Source organism: Cupressus sempervirens, chromosome 1, assembly GCF_028749045.1.
Source record: "Cupressus sempervirens isolate cs-2001-9-10 chromosome 1, ASM2874904v1, whole genome shotgun sequence".
Taxonomy (NCBI): domain Eukaryota; kingdom Viridiplantae; phylum Streptophyta; class Pinopsida; order Cupressales; family Cupressaceae; genus Cupressus; species Cupressus sempervirens.
This window is the reverse complement of record NC_143118.1, coordinates 893894936-893911795: the sequence shown is the minus strand read 5'-3', so window position 1 is coordinate 893911795 and position 16860 is coordinate 893894936. Positions and strand designations below refer to the sequence as shown.

The 16860-nt window shown below is 33.3% G+C and overlaps 4 non-coding genes across 4 annotated transcripts; 3 read left to right on the top strand and 1 right to left on the bottom strand.

Moving 5' to 3' along the window:
* The first annotated feature begins 2941 nt into the window (after positions 1-2941).
* TRNAR-ACG (transfer RNA arginine (anticodon ACG)) lies at positions 2942-3015 on the top strand. Its single transcript has one exon. It is a non-coding gene; the product is annotated as a tRNA-Arg (tRNA).
* A 338-nt stretch (positions 3016-3353) lies between these two features.
* TRNAN-GUU (transfer RNA asparagine (anticodon GUU)) lies at positions 3354-3425 on the top strand. The gene has a single exon. It is a non-coding gene; the product is annotated as a tRNA-Asn (tRNA).
* A 2722-nt stretch (positions 3426-6147) lies between these two features.
* TRNAT-UGU (transfer RNA threonine (anticodon UGU)) lies at positions 6148-6220 on the top strand. The gene has a single exon. It is a non-coding gene; the product is annotated as a tRNA-Thr (tRNA).
* Positions 6221-16262: 10042 nt separating this feature from the next.
* On the bottom strand, positions 16263-16334 carry TRNAN-GUU (transfer RNA asparagine (anticodon GUU)). Its single transcript has one exon. It is a non-coding gene; the product is annotated as a tRNA-Asn (tRNA).
* Between the last annotated feature and the right edge of the window lie 526 nt (positions 16335-16860).

Here is a 16860-nt window from a genome sequence, read left to right as displayed (position 1 = left end):
ATGGTTGTCTTATTATTATCCATTTATATTTGTTTTATTATATCTTCATTTCATGTATTTTATTCCTGTGAGATCTTTTATAGGGAAGCACATAAGGATTTTTGTTAAGCGGTTCTTCAAGAGAAGGAGAAGAAATGAAGAAGATTAGAATTGTGAGAACGAACTGAATGAATGAAACAAAAAATGATAAACAATTGTTATCATTTTTTGTTCATTAAATAAAATAAATAATAAATTTGTACTTTTTTTTACTTTACTGCCATTTCTAACGAGCTTTTATTTATAGTCCTAATCATTTTTCATCTTAATATAATGTCAATCCAACAATCAATCCCAACATTTCGGGATTGACAATAGCATATTTTTTGGATATAATAAATCCGCTATTTCTTTTTTTTTATGGTGAATTCGTTCAACGGATCAGATTTTTTCTGATCCGAAAAGATCACTTGATTTGATTAAGAAATGGTAAAGTTCGATTCGATTATTAATATCCTTGATGATTTATTGTAAAGGTTCTATTTCTGATCGATTGAATCAAGTAACTGCTCTACTTCGGTTGTATCTATACAAATAAAGGGTTGCTAACTCAATGGTAGAGTACTCAGCTTTTAAGTGCGACTATGGTCTTTTACATGTTCGGATGAACTATTCAATTCGTCTATACCATCGGTAAAATTAGTAAGACTACGACTGATCCTGAAAAAACAAAAATGGAAAAAGAAGCATGTCGTTCTAAGAATCTCGACTTTCATTTTTGATCAGCAGAAGCGGCAGATCAAGGAATTCAATGCATATACAAATAATAATGTATACAAATTATTAACATATGTATACAATTGAATTTGAACAAATGAATTTCTTTTGAAATAAGATCAAATAAATTCGAGAGTGCGAGTGATTAAGTCAAGTGAGTCAATGGATAAAGCTGGATGGCTTGAATCATAAGTAAAACCAGAAGAACGAGGAATTCCCTTTACTAATCAGAAGTTAAAAGCCTTTTAGTAACTGATAAAGGAAGTTTTTCCCTGTAGTAAATTAGGGTTTTCTACATTCACCATGAGTCCTAAGTACTCGAAAACAAATGTGTAAGAGAAATAGTGTACTGACCATGTTAATTCTATTCCATGAGTCAGGAGAGCGATCAGACTGCCAAAATAAGAAATTTTCATTCTTCCTCATGACGAATGAAGATCTATGCGAAGAAAAAGATCTATCTGATAGACATTTTCTATTATGTTCCAACTAGATCGCACCATGTATTATCTTGAATAATCCAACAGGTTATTCTTGGGTCCGGGGGTTTAAACAAATGGATGACTTCCAAAGAAATTCAAACAAACATCGATCTTGGCAACAATTCTTTTTATATCCGCTTTTTTTTTCGGGAAGATCTTTACGCAATTGCTCATGATCATCATTTAGATAGATCTGGTTCCCAGGAATCGACGGAAATTTTAGTTTCTAATTTTTTGAGTTTCCTGGCTGTAAAACGTTCAATACGTCGAATACGTAAACAGAATAATTCAATTAGTTTATTCGAGAATTCCGATTCAAATCAATTCATTGAATACAATAAGAATACTTTTAAATCGATACTAAAAGGGTTTACAATTGTCTTGGAAGTTTCGTTCGCAATGCGATCAAAACATTTCATAAAAGGAATGGATGGATGGAATAGTCTCCGATCCATCCATTGCATATTTCCTTTTATGGAGGATAAATTACCACATTCCAATTATATATCAGATATACGAGTGCCCTATTCAATTCATCCGGAAATTTTGGTTCGACTTTTTCGTCGCTGGATCCTAGATGCTCCTTCTTTGCATTTATTACGATCGATTCTCCATGAATGTAGTTTTAGTAAAGAAAATTTGCAGAAATCTCTGATTACACAGGGAGAAAATACGTTCTCCCTGTTCCTTTGGAATTCTTATGTGTATGAATGCGAATCATTTTTAATTCCTCTTATTAAATGATTTTTTAATTCACATTCATTGTTATATGACTCTTTTTCGGATCGAACTCATTTTGAGAAAAAGATCAAAGATATTGTTATATTTCCTCCTCAAAAAATTTCAACAAAAAAGATCTGTTTGTTGAAGGATTCTTTCATCCATTATGTGAGATATGGAGAAAGATCCCTTATAGCTCTAAAGGGTACGCATCTTCAAATGAAAAAATGTAGATATCATCTGTTTCATTTTTGGCAATATTATTTTCATCTTTGGTTTCAACCGTATAGGATATGCAGTCTTGAATTATCCAAGATTTCTTTTTTTTTTTTTAGGGTTTTTTATGCATGTTAAAATGAGACCTCTCGTGGTTAGAGCCAAAATGCTAGATGATTTATTCATTACCGATCTTATTACCAATGAATTAAACTCAACAGCTCCGATTAAATCAATTCTTTTTTCTTTAGCTAAAGAAAAGTTTTGTGACATCTCAGGGTGGCCAATTAGTAAATTGTCTTGGACCAGTCTATCAGATGATGATATTCTCGATCGATTGGATCAAATTTGGATAAATCTTTTTCATTACTACAGTGGATCCATCAATCAAGATGGTTTATATCATATAAAGTATATACTTTTAATTTCATGTGCTAAAACTTTGGCCTGTAAACATAAAAGTACTATACGTGTAGTTCGAGAACAATTAGGTTCAGAACTCTTTACAAAATCATTTTCAAAAGAAAGAGAATCCATTTCTTTGTCCCTTTCAAAAACTCATACAAAAACATAGAAACAAACAAACAAACATACGATACTGCAGGGGAAGCCCTGTGGAAAAATAGCTCGATGCCAGAATAATAAAAAGCTTACTTATTTACTTACTTTTTTATTTTTTAATCAAAAAAAAAAAACAAAAATCCCGACATTCTTTTTTCCCATTCCACATTGCTAAATGCAATAATCTTTTTTATCTGGTGGAGACGGGGCCTGTAGCTCAGAGGATTAGAGCACGTGGCTACGAACCACGGTGTCGGGGGTTCAAATCCCTCCTCGCCCAAAACAGTTCACTACTAGAGAGACTACGAGTCTCTCTAGTAGTTCTAGAGACTAAAATAGTAAAATGACTACGGCTGCTCTCGAACTATTAAGAGAACTGCGAATACCAAGAGCTAAGTTTATAGTGAAGCTTTGATTTATTCAGATATTTAAGATCCCATTCTATAAGACAGTTTTTTTTGTATGACCTTCTAGAACTCTTTCTCATCGGCACCGGGCTTGCACGGCGTATTGGTAAGAAAAGAACCAAGGGCTCTTACTCATTAAGACGCTTGCTTATTCAAATTAGGGTTATTTACTCACAAATTGTAGTTTTAAGTGCTATCATACCTTCGTTATTCCTTAGTAGCTCAGTGGTAGAGCGGTCGGCTGTTAACCGATTGGTCGTAGGTTCAAATCCTATTTGAGGAGAGCTCTTTTTTTTCTTTTTTTTTTTTCTTCAAGCACTTGGTTCCATAATTATAAGTAAGGTCCACCATAAAAAGAGTTCAAAATTTGCCCAATTTAGCTGAATTGGAGTAAACCTCTCTTCGCTCCGACACATTCTTTTTTTCAACTATTAATTAGAACTTCATTGATAATTTTAGCAATGTTACCAACATCTTTGTGTAGATTGGGAATAATCTAAAACCCAGGGTTAGCTCGCTCATTTATTTCAAATTATGAGCGAGCTATATTCATCAATTTGAGAGAATTGATTTCGATCAAGAGAAGGTCCTTGGCCTTTTCATCTTTATACCTTATGCAGACTGTATAACCTTTGAATCATGGGCTAGTTGATAGGATATGTGAAATCTTATTCGATCTACTTGAGGATTTGAAATGAATTATCAGGAAGTGGTAAAGTATGAAAATGGACTTCATATTAGCGATCGTAGTCTTTCATTTTTAAGCAAGCATTTCAATCAATTATTTCATAATCTTTCATTTCTTTTTTATCTATCTCTATATTGTTCTATGTAAACATAAACGAGTTGATGAAATAACTAAATTTTAACAATCTATAAAAAATATTATTTAGGGAACGATATTGAAATAGGATGATGTTATAAACATCAATGCTGATAAAGAGCACAACTTCAATATAACATTCTAGTTTTCTATTGTTAGAATTTTCATTATTTATATTATGAAAATATTATTTATATTATGAAAATATTATTTATATTATGAAAATAAATAAATATATTAATATACAAAATATAGAAAAGAATATATAGGAAGATATACGTCCCCCCCCTAAGCATCTGATTTCCTCTCCTACAAAAAGGCCTAAAAAACCTATTCCATTTGGGAATCCATCAATTGCCCATTGATCAAATGAATTACTTGTTTCAGCTAATCCTCGTATACCTTTAATCAAGATTATGTCATAATATATGTCTATATAAGCTCGATAAAAAGACCAATTATAGATAATATTAATCGATTGGTCCATAATAATCTTCATATTAGGATTTGTTTTATGATATACATCCTTTGATAAGAAGTAAATAGGTATATAGAAAATAAAGGCAATCAATATACCGAAAAATGCTATACCAACTGAGGGGATTGCGTCTAGTAAAAATTCGGGCCAATTTTCTGGATGTTTCTTATCAAAAGGGGTCATCGATGAAGTAAACCATTCAGATAATATGTCATAACTCATTCCGCTTTGAAAAAAAAGGAACTCCCATCAATCCAATAAACAGAGTAAATATCCCCAATATAACTAAAGGAAATAGCATTGTCTTGCCCGATTCTTTGGGATATGCAAAAGATCCCTTATGGAAGAAGAAAGGATAAGTGATAACCAAACTTCTGTTCTTTTTGTACAATCCTTCCATCTCATTGGAAATTTTAAATGCTTCTTTGGAAAAGGAATTATTACTTCCTATAATTTGATTCGACGTAGAATCCGCTCTCGTTCTATTTGATATCCCGGATTCCTCCTCTCCCCACATAGAAGTCGAATATAGTGCAATATGGTTGTTATATGGATTAACTAAATTTACGCAGAAGTCCCCTTCAAAAGTAAGTAAATACATACGAAACATGTAAAAGGCAGTTAATCCTGCTGTGAACCAATTTATTCCCCCAAAAATGGGAGAATATAACTTACTATCACTAAGAATTTGGTCTTTAGACCAAAAACAAGAAAAAGGTGGAATACCAGAAAGAGAAAGTGTTCCTAAAAGAAACGTGATTCCCATAATTGGCATATATTTCCTCAAACCACCCATAAGAGCCATATTCTGACTTTTACTGGGGCAATATCCAACAATGGGTTCCATGGAATGGATGACTGATCCGGATCCTAGGAACAATAATGCCTTGGAATAAGCATGTGTAATCAAATGGAATAGAGCGATTCGATAGGAATCTATCCCTAGAGCTAACATCATGTAGCCTAATTGAGACATAGTAGAATAAGCCAAGCCTCTTTTAAGATCTTTTTGAGCGAGAGCCATAGTAGCTCCCAATAGAGCTGTTATTCCACCTATCCAAGAGATAAGATACATTATTAAAGGTAGAGCTTTAAAAAGAGGAAACAATCGAGCTACAAGAAAAATTCCTGCTGCTACCATAGTAGCGGCATGTATAAGAGCTGAAATAGGAGTAGGCCCTTCCATAGCATCAGGTAACCATACATGAAGTGGAAATTGTGCAGATTTGGCTATTGGACCTAAAAATAAGAGAAAAGCACACGAAGTAACAAAAAACGAACCAACCCCATCAACGGCAGTCAACTCGTTTAATTTTTCAAACAAATATTGAAATTCAAAACTACCTGTTACCCAATAAAAACCTAGAATTCCTAGTAAGAGTCCAAAATCCCCTGCACGATTAGTTATAAATGCTTTTTGACAAGCATTAGCCGCACTGGGTCGCGTAAACCAGAAACCTATCAATAAATAGGAACACATTCCTACTAATTCCCAAAAAAAATATATTTGTAATAAATTAGGGCTAATAACTAACCCCAGCATAGAAGCATTGAAAAAATTAAGGTAAGCAAAAAACCTCACATATGTTTTATCGTGCGACATATAAGTATCGCTGTAGATCATAACCATGGTTCCAACTGTTGTAACTAAAACTAACATAATGTCAGCCAATAAGCATGTGACTACATACTGTATGCATATGAGTCTGCTTAGCTCAGAGGTGAGAGCGTCGCACTTGTAATGCGATGGTCATCGGTTCGATCCCGATAGCTGGCTCGTTTTTATTCTTTCCACTTCTTACCATTATCAACCATAGATCGTTAAAATCTATGAAATAAGGAAAAGGCTCTTACTTTTCGTATCGTCGGCCCGCCGGGTCTGTCGTGGCATGATTCGTTTCAACTAGAAACGAAATCAATGATTGAAACATATCTTTTTTTTCTCTCTACAATATTTTTATTTTCAAATTGAAGATAATTTGTTTCTCTCTTTGTATATAAAATCATTCCAATATTCGTGTTGTTTATATTATTCCTCTTTCCAACATTATTTTATGTCTATGTCATTTCTTGAAATAAGGAGTTTTTTATGTCCCGTTATCGCGGACCTCGTTTAAAAATAATAAGTCGTCTCAAAACTTTACCAGGACTAAGTAAGAAAACACCCAACAGAATTCAAAAGCCTATTAAAAAAAAACATTCTAAACCTCTTAAATCTTCTCAATATCCTGTCCGTCTAAAAGAAAAACAAAGATTACGTTTTCATTATGGACTTCCAGAGCGCCAATTACTTCAATATGTTCGTATTGCTAGAAGAGCCAAGGGATCAACAGGTCAGGTTCTATTACAATTACTGGAAATGCGCTTGGATAATATCCTTTTTCGATTGGGTATGGCGCTTACTATTCCTGAAGCCAGACAATTAGTCAACCATAGGCATATCCTGGTCAATGGTCGTATAGTAGATATACCAAGTTATCGTTGCAAACCCCAAGATTTAATTTCTATAAAAGAGAAACAAGGATTGAGAAATATAGTGAAGAAAAATATAGGGATTTTTCAAAAGGATAAAATGAGGGTGCCCCCCCATTTAAATCGGATTAAACAAAAGTCACAGTATAGTGGATTAGTCAAAAAAAAATAGATAATAAGCGTATCGGTTTGAAGATTAATGAATTATTGGTCGTAGAATACTATTCCCGTCGAGTTTAAATTATTCCCAGTTTTAAGGGAATGAAAAGAAAGGATTTCTGCACATCTGTTCCTTTGTATGTTACATAACAATGTCATTGTTATTCAATTCAATATTTATTTATTTTTTCAATTATTTTTTCTCTACCCCGAAATGGAAGGAGATTGTGGGAAAATGAAACCATCCTATCGGGTTTAGATTAATGATAAAACGATGCAAAAAAGAATACAAATATACGGAAAGAGAGGGATTCGAACCCCCGGTAAACAGAAGCCTACGTAGCAGTTCCAATGCTACGCCTTGAACCGCTCAGCCATCTTTCCTACACCTTTATTTGTTGACAAAATGAAAACAACGAGTTTTTTTCTAATTCATGCCCAAAAATGAGATAACTGACTTTTGCATAAGTCAAGTATTTTTGAATAAAGACAGACAAAAGAAAGAGTATTTTACCAAAGTTGCTTTTCTTCTTATTTCAAGATATTATTTTCTTTCATCAATCTAATATTATTCTTTTAGAATATTAGAGTTTTAATTGCCCGATCCAATTGTGAAATTAAGCCAGATCTATTGATAGATTCTATAATTATTATATTCTATAATTATTATAGAATAATTTCCTATAATTATTCTTAATAATTCTTCGGTCGGTAAGTCAAATTAATGGTACAAATTGTACCATAATGACACAAATTCTATCATAATGATATGTTCAATAGATTCTATACTTATATAATAAGTATGCACAAACACAATCAATCATCATTTTTTCATTTTATGCCAATTTGCCGTTTACTTACTTGTTTGATCGTTGGGGTCGTGAGCAACCGAGCGTGAAACATAAACATTTTCTCAAATTTTTTTTATTGATTGCTATCAATTTGAATAAACTCTTTCAAATATTCCCAATTTTTCTTTATTCAATTTACATATTTGCGATCATAAGAAAATTTATTATGCTATTGTGCATTGGCAAATAATTTTGTTCATGGAATCATTTCCGTATGGGGAATGAAAGAAATTATCAAATTTATAAATTGACTATGCCTAGATCTCAGAGAAATGACAATTTTATCGACAAGACTTTCACAATTGTAGCGGATATATTATTGCAGATAATCCCAATGGCCTCAAGGGAGAAAAAGGCATTTACCTATTACAGAGATGGTGTGATTTGATTTTTTTTCTTTCTACTTTTTTTTATATTCTATTTATTAAAAGTGAAAACTGACGTTTAGTGAAGGTGAGTTTTCTAAATAGAACAATTCTTTCTGTCGTGTATCCCCGATTTATGCAACCTTAGATGCTTTGATCTTCTGAGATTCTAGTATTAAGTGAAAGGTTATATCTATTACATAGATGTTAATGGTCAAATCTATATGATAGGTGTGCATAAGGGAAAAAGCACTACGCGTTAAAATCGACAACACAAATGCTTCGTTATAATAAATAAAATAAGAATATAGAATACATTTTTTTAAAATTTTTATTAAGTGTTAGTTAGAATGGTTGAGGCAACAAACATCCATCTCGTTTGTATTTCGGATACCGCTAGAACCATCGCAGACTGTTGGAGTGAATAATTCCCATAAAATACAATGCGTTAAGGACAAAGAAATTGTTAGAGGTTATGTTTGTAGTGCTAAGCTAAAATACTTTATTATTGATTCTAAATAATAAAAAAATCTTTGCAAGAAGGATAGCTAGAGATTCATTGGAAATACACTAGTTCCTGCTAATTCATAATCATAAGGAAAATCTTTTTTCTTGTCAATTGAATTGATTACTTTCCTTATTCTGTACTTATTCTGTAAAAAAAGGAGGAGCCGTATGAGGTGAAATTCTCATGTACGGTTTTGAAGCAGAGATCATTTCAATTGAATGAACAACCGTAACGAATGTCAGCTCAATCTGAAGGGGAATATGCGGAAGCTTTACAAAATTATTATGAAGCCATGCGACCGGAAATTGACCCCTATGACCGAAGTTATATATTGTATAATATAGGTCTTATCCACACAAGTAATGGGGAACATACTAAGGCTTTAGAATATTATTTCCAGGCATTAGAACGAAACCCGTCTTTACCACAAGCTCTTAATAACACGGCCTTGATCTGTCATTACGTGCGGCTATCTGTACTATAGAATGAATTTGTTTAGTACGAAAAAAAAAGAGGCTTTCTACATATGCACCGTCCAAAACAACGGTTTTTTATCAGCTGTAGTCAAAAGAATACCCCTCATAGGAGCCCAAATATGAATGGGTAAATATAGCCTGGATAGTCCATGGATAAAATAAAATCAATTCAATTGATGGAGAAAGCACCATAAAGATCAATTATTGAAAGTTCGGGCTGATACGATCAAATCTGCTCATGTGCAAAAATAAGGAATCTATTTATGTAGTAGAGTTGATTTACTAGGTTATTGAGCAGCGGTGTAGCATCAGATCCTAAAGACGTGAAGTAATACTTTCCTGGTAGGAAAGTATTACTTCAAAAATTTCTATATAGAACATAGATAGTTACCTCTTAAAAAGATTTTTATCTGGATAATCTGAAGTAGACCTCTTTATTTCTAATACTTCATCTTTTTACGGTGGGAGAAAAGAGAAAACCTAATCATTTATCGAAAGTGAAGTTTGAAACTCATGTCATTGACCCATTCTGTTCTTTCGATTAAGCTGAACGTATTTACCTACCCTATTTTGGAAGTTTGGGTACAAGGACTAAAGAATAGTTAATTGAGCCGTATGAGGTAGGAAACTCTCAAGTACGGTTCTAAGGGAAGAAAACTTTTAGAAGTTACTCTATCCCGACCGAGGAGAACAGGCCATTCAACAGGGAGATCCTGAAATTGCGAAAGCTTGGTTTGATCAAGCTGCTGAATATTGGAAGCAAGCTATAGCACTTGCTCCAAGCAATTATATCGAAGCACAAAATCGGTTAAAGATTACAGGACGTTTTCGAGAATGAAAATCTCCCGATTCCTATAGTCAAGATGATGAAATTTACCATGCTATTCGAACGAATTAGCTTCTCTTATTGCATAATCATTATGAAAAAATATAAAATAGAACAAAGAATACAATCTATGGATTGTTAAAAAAATCCTTTTAATATGAGTCAATATCGTCCATAAATAGAATTTATGAAAGATTTATTAATATAACATATGGGTCCAGAGATATGGATAAATAAATCTAGATATGAAAATAATGATTGTATCATATTTATATATCTTACCACTGGGCGAGAAAGTTTTATATCTCGTAACGGTCCATTAAGCACCTATCGGATATGTCATAATAAATTTGAACATCTGCCTCAAATGGACTTCCGTATCATAGTCGCTCCTGTTCTAAACTGGGAAATAAAGAGAGGGACGAGTTTAGAATATATAGTCATTTTTCTTTTTATTTTTTAATTCGGTGGGTTTTTTCTCATGTCTCGTCTGGAAAGAGGAGAACTCAATGACCATTCGTTCACCGAAAGAAGTAAAGATCATAGTGGAGAGGGATCCTGTTAAAACCTCATTTGAAAAATGGGCTAAACCTAGTCATTTCTCAAAGACACTAGCTAAGGGACCCAATACTACCACCTGGATCTGGAACCTACATGCTGATGCTCATGATTTTGATAGCCATACCAATGATTTGGAAGAGATCTCTCGCAAAGTATTTAGTGCTCATTTTGGTCAATTAGCCATCATATTTATTTGGCTAAGTGGGATGTACTTTCACGGTGCTCGTTTCTCCAATTATGAAGCATGGTTAGGCGATCCTACTCACATTAAACCCAGTGCTCAGGTAGTTTGGCCGATAGTAGGCCAAGAAATTTTGAATGGAGATGTGGGTGGAGGTTTTCGAGGAATACAAATCACCTCTGGGTTCTTCCAAATTTGGCGAGCATCCGGAATAACTAGTGAATTGCAACTTTACTACACCGCAATCGGTGCATTGATCTTTGCAGCGTTAATGCTTTTTGCTGGTTGGTTCCATTATCACAAAGCTGCTCCAAAATTGGCTTGGTTCCAAGATGTAGAATCCATGTTGAACCACCATTTAGTGGGGTTACTAGGACTTGGCTCTCTATCTTGGGCAGGACACCAAATACACGTTTCTTTACCTATTAATCAACTCTTAGATGCTGGAGTGGACCCTAAAGAGATACCGCTTCCTCATGAATTTATTTTCAATCGTGAGCTTTTAGCTCAACTTTATCCCAGTTTCGCTGAGGGATTGACCCCATTTTTCACTCTGAATTGGTCGAAATATTCAGACTTTTTGACTTTTTGTGGAGGGCTCAACCCAGTAACGGGGGGTCTGTGGATGAGGACCCATACTTACCATCATGAGGTCTTTCTCCCTAGCAACCATAATCATAGCTCTTTCCCGGTTAAAAAAATCAATGAGAACAAAAAAAAAGAATGACTCATTAGGATTCGGAATTTAATAAAACATAATTTTTGAAAATTAAAATTTCATTCAAATAAAAATTAACGCAGTCCATGAATATCTAATTGATCGATTAAACGTTTGTAACGAAGTCTATCTTTTTTTAACAGATAAATCATAAGTCGTTTACGTTTACCCATAATTTTCCAAAAACCTCTTTGGGACGAGTAGTCTCTTCCGTGCAGGTCCAAATGTTCAGTAAGTTTTTGAATTCGACTGGTTAAATAATATACTTGAGATTCAACAGATCCTCTTTGTTCTCTAGGAATCAAAGAGGAGCGAACAGACAAATTTTTGATCATAAAAAAATATTCCGAAGTTCAATATTATTTGATTAATTTAATTTAGAGTAAGAAAAAAGAATGAGATCCATTTCTTTTTGTTCATGGTCTATATATTCCTTCCTATGTTTCGATCGAATCAATTTCTCTTCGGCCTAAATAAAATGCAACTTTCATAGAATAAAGTTACCATACCAGCAAGATTTAATGTCAGAGTTTATCCAGGATTATTAAAAAGAATGATACACTCTCCTTTTCCATTGAGAAAGAAAAAAAGGGATGACAGAATGATTAATAAATTCCCATATTTAAGGTCATAGAGAAGAGCTATAGTAGATTATAGAACCGTGTCCCTTCATTTTTCCAAGTACCTCCAAGAGACCCTAGAGATTCCCATTGCTCCTCTCTAGGGTCTTGGAGGGTGTACTATAGTTATACCACTTCCTCTAATTTATTCATTATTTTCGGAGTCTTCTTCATCTACTAAGGGAGGAAGAAAACCCTTGGGCTTTTTTCCCATTAGTAGTTCTCTCGGTATGTTCGGTCTTGGTCCCGTTATTATCATCCCATCCTTCTCACCGAAGAAAAACTCTCTTAAAGAAGAATAACTCGTAACATAAGAAAGAGCTTTTCTTGCGTCCGAATTTGCTTTTTTCCTCCAAACCTTGTTACGATGCTATTTTTTGGATTTAGAAGTGCGTTTTTTTGGTACAGCCATAATATTTTTATAGTTCAATTTTATTTAGAAAAAATAGAAATTTTTTGAATATATTATATTTTTTTTTATTATACTCTATATTTGTTTTTATTTTGTACACTTCTTATATATCTTTAAATTCAATTCATTGTTTATAGTTTAGTTCCATTTTATGGATAAAAATATGATAGAATATTCTATCATATTTTTATTGCATTTTGGAACCTTATTTATATACTATTTACTAATAACAAGAGATCCACGATACAAATTGATAACAATTAATAAATTCTTACATACACTTACATACATATATCAAATTTTGAGTAAATGAAAACTATATCATTTTAAGATATTCAATTATTTCTCATATTAATAATTCTAATTGGTTTCATTTTCTATTCAATTCTATTCTTAATACTTCTATTAATCTACAATGAAAAATTGAATTCTAAATAAGAATGTGTGTGTACATAACTAATAGCTCAGTACCTAAACTAAAAAAGAGTTCCTTCTTGCTCATCTTACAAATATTTGATTAGTATCAGTATTGACCAATGCAAATCTTTTGCAAAAAAAAGAAAAAAAAAGTAAAAATTAAATATTAAATCGATAGGATTACATCCCATATTCTATCGTTCTTCTTTATTCATGATCTATCGTTTTTATTTTATTCTCTTCAGGGTCTAGTGGATTGGAAACCAAGAATGTGGAATATCAAAATATTGAGAATAATTTTTTAATCTTCCTATAGAATTTATATACAAATATGCTCGGGTCGTGCCTTTCCTTCCACTTTCATCTTCTGTACCAATCGGATTAGGATCCTTTTTTTTTCCAGGAGCAACTAAGAGTGTTCGCCGTACATGGGCTCTTATTAGCATTTTTCTATTAAGTGTAGCTATGTTTCTTTCTTTCAATTTGATCTTGTAATAGATTACCGGTGGTCCCATCTATCGGTATTTCTGGTCCTGGGTTATTAATAATAAGTTTTCATTAGAGTTAGGCTATTTGATTGATCCACTTACTTCCATTATGTTAGTTTTAGTTACAACAGTTGGAACCATGGTTATGATCTACAGCGATACTTATATGTCGCACGATAAAACATATGTGAGGTTTTTTGCTTACCTTAATTTTTTCAATGCTTCTATGCTGGGGTTAGTTATTAGCCCTAATTTATTACAAATATATTTTTTTTGGGAATTAATAGGAATGTGTTCCTATTTATTGATAGGTTTCTGGTTTATGCGACCCAGCGCGGCTAATGCTTGTCAAAAAGCATTTATAACTAATCGTGCAGGGGATTTTGGACTCTTACTAGGAATTCTAGGTTTTTATTGGGTAACAGGTAGTTTTGAATTTCAATATTTGTTTGAAAAATTAAACGAGTTGACTGCCGTTGATGGGGTTGGTTCATTTTTTGTTACTTCATGTGCTTTTCTCTTATTTTTAGGTCCAATAGCCAAATCTGCACAATTTCCACTTCATGTATGGTTACCTGATGCTATGGAAGGGCCTACTCCTATTTTAGCTCTTATACATGCCGCTACTATGGTAGCAGCAGGAATTTTTCTTGTAGCTCGATTGTTTCCTCTTTTTAAAGCTCTACCTTTAATAATGTATCTTATCTCTTGGATAGGTGGAATAACAGCTCTATTGGGAGCTACTATGGCTCTCGCTCGAAAAGATCTTAAAAGAGGCTTGGCTTATTCTACTATGTCTCAATTAGGCTACATGATGTTAGCTCTAGGGATAGATTCCTATCGAATCGCTCTGTTCCATTTGATTACACATGCTTATTCCAAGGCATTATTGTTCCTAGGATCCGGATCAATCATCCATTCCATGGAACCCATTGTTGGATATTGCCCCAGTAAAAGTCAGAATATGGCTCTTATGGGTGGTTTGAGGAAATATATGCCAATTACGGGAATCATGTTTCTTTTAGGAACACTTTCTCTTTCTGCTATTCCACCTTTTGCTTGTTTTTGGTCTAAAGACCAAATTCTTAGTGATAGTAAGTTATATTCTCCCATTTTTGGGGGAATAACTTGGTTCACAACAGGATTAACTGCCTTTTACATGTTTCGTATGTATTTACTTACTTTTGAAGGGGACTTTCGCGTAAATTTAGTTAATCCATATAACAACCATATTGCACTATATTCGACTTCTATGTGGGGAGAGGAGGAATTCGGGATATCAAATAGAACGAGAGCGGATTCTATGTCGAATCAAATTATAGGAAGTAATAATTCCTTTTCCAAAGAAGCATTTAAAATTTCCAATGAGATGGAAGGATTGTACAAAAAGAACAGAGGTTTGGTTATCACTTATCCTTTCTTCTTCCATAAGGGATCTTTTGCATATCCCAAAGAATCGGGCAAGACAATGCTATTTCCTTTAGTTATATTGGGGATATTTACTCTGTTTATTGGATTGATAGGAGTTCCTTTTTTTCGAAGTGGAATGAGTTATGACATATTATCTGAATGGTTTACTTCATCGATGACCCCTTTTGATAAGAAACATCCAGAAAATTGGCCCGAATTTTTACTAGACGCAATCCCCTCAGTTGGTATAGCATTTTTCGGTATATTGATTGCCTTTATTTTCTATATACCTATTTACTTCTTATCAAAGGATGTATATCATAAAACAAATCCTAATATGAAGATTATTATGGACCAATCGATTAATATTATCTATAATTGGTCTTTTTATCGAGCTTATATAGACATATATTATGACATAATCTTGATTAAAGGTATACGAGGATTAGCTGAAACAAGTAATTCATTTGATCAATGGGCAATTGATGGATTCCCAAATGGAATAGGTTTTTTAGGCCTTTTTGTAGGAGAGGAAATCAGATGCTTAGGGGGGGGATGTATATCTTCCTATATATTCTTTTCTATATTTTGTATATTAATATATTTATTTATTTTCATAATATAAATAATATTTTCATAATATAAATAATGAAAATTCTAACAATAGAAAACTAGAATGTTATATTGAAGTTGTGCTCTTTATCAGCATTGATGTTTATAACATCATCCTATTTCAATATCGTTCCCTAAATAATATTTTTTATAGATTGTTAAAATTCAATTATTTCATCAACTCGTTTACGTTTACATAGAACAATATAGAGATAGATAAAAACGAAATGAAAGATTATGAAATAATTGATTGGAATGCTTGCTTAAAAATGAAAGACTACGATCGCTAATATGAAGTCCATTTTCATACTTTACCACTTCCTGATAATTCATTTCAAATCCTCAAGCAGATCGAATAAGATTTCACATATCCTATCAACTAGCCCATGATTCAAAGGTTATACAGTCTGCATAAGGTATAAAGATGAAAAGGCCAAGGACCTTCTCTTGATCGAAATCAATTCTCTCGAATTGATGAATATAGCTCGCTCATAATTTGAAATAAATGAGCGGGCTAACCCTGGGTTTTAGATTATTCCCAATCTACACAAAGATGTTGGTAACATTGCTAAAATTATCAATGAAGTTCTAATTAATAGTTGAAAAAAAGAATGTGTCGGAGCGAAGAGAGGTTTACTCCAATTCAGCTAAATTGGGCAAATTTTGAACTCTTTTTATGGTGGACCTTACTTATAATTATGGAACCAAGTGCTTGAAGAAAAAAAAAAAGAAAAAAAAGAGCTCTCCTCAAATAGGATTTGAACCTACGACCAATCGGTTAACAGCCGACCGCTCTACCACTGAGCTACTGAGGAATAACGAAGGTATGATAGCACTTAAAACTACAATTTGTGAGTAAATAACCCTAATTTGAATAAGCAATCGTCTTAATGAGTAAGAGCCCTTGGTTCTTTTCTTACCAATACGCCGTGCAAGCCTGGTGCCGATGAGAAAGAGTTCTAGAAGGTCATACAAAAAAAATTGTCTTATAGAATGGGATCTTAAATATCTGAATAAATCAAAGCTTCACTATAAACTTAGCTCTTGGTATTCGCAGTTCTCTTAATAGTTCGAGAGCAGCCGTAGTCATTTTACTATTTTAGTCTCTAGAACTACTAGAGAGACTCGTTAGTGAACTGTTTTGGGCGAGGAGGGATTTGAACCACTGACACCGTGGTTCGTAGCCACGTGCTCTAATCCTCTAAGCTACAGGCCCCGTCTCCACCAGATAAAAAAGATTATTGCATTTAGCAATGTGGAATGGGAAAAAAGAATGTCATGCTTAGACATAGATTCTCCAAATGGAGTCTCTCTCACCCCAAAATAAGAATATGAGACTTC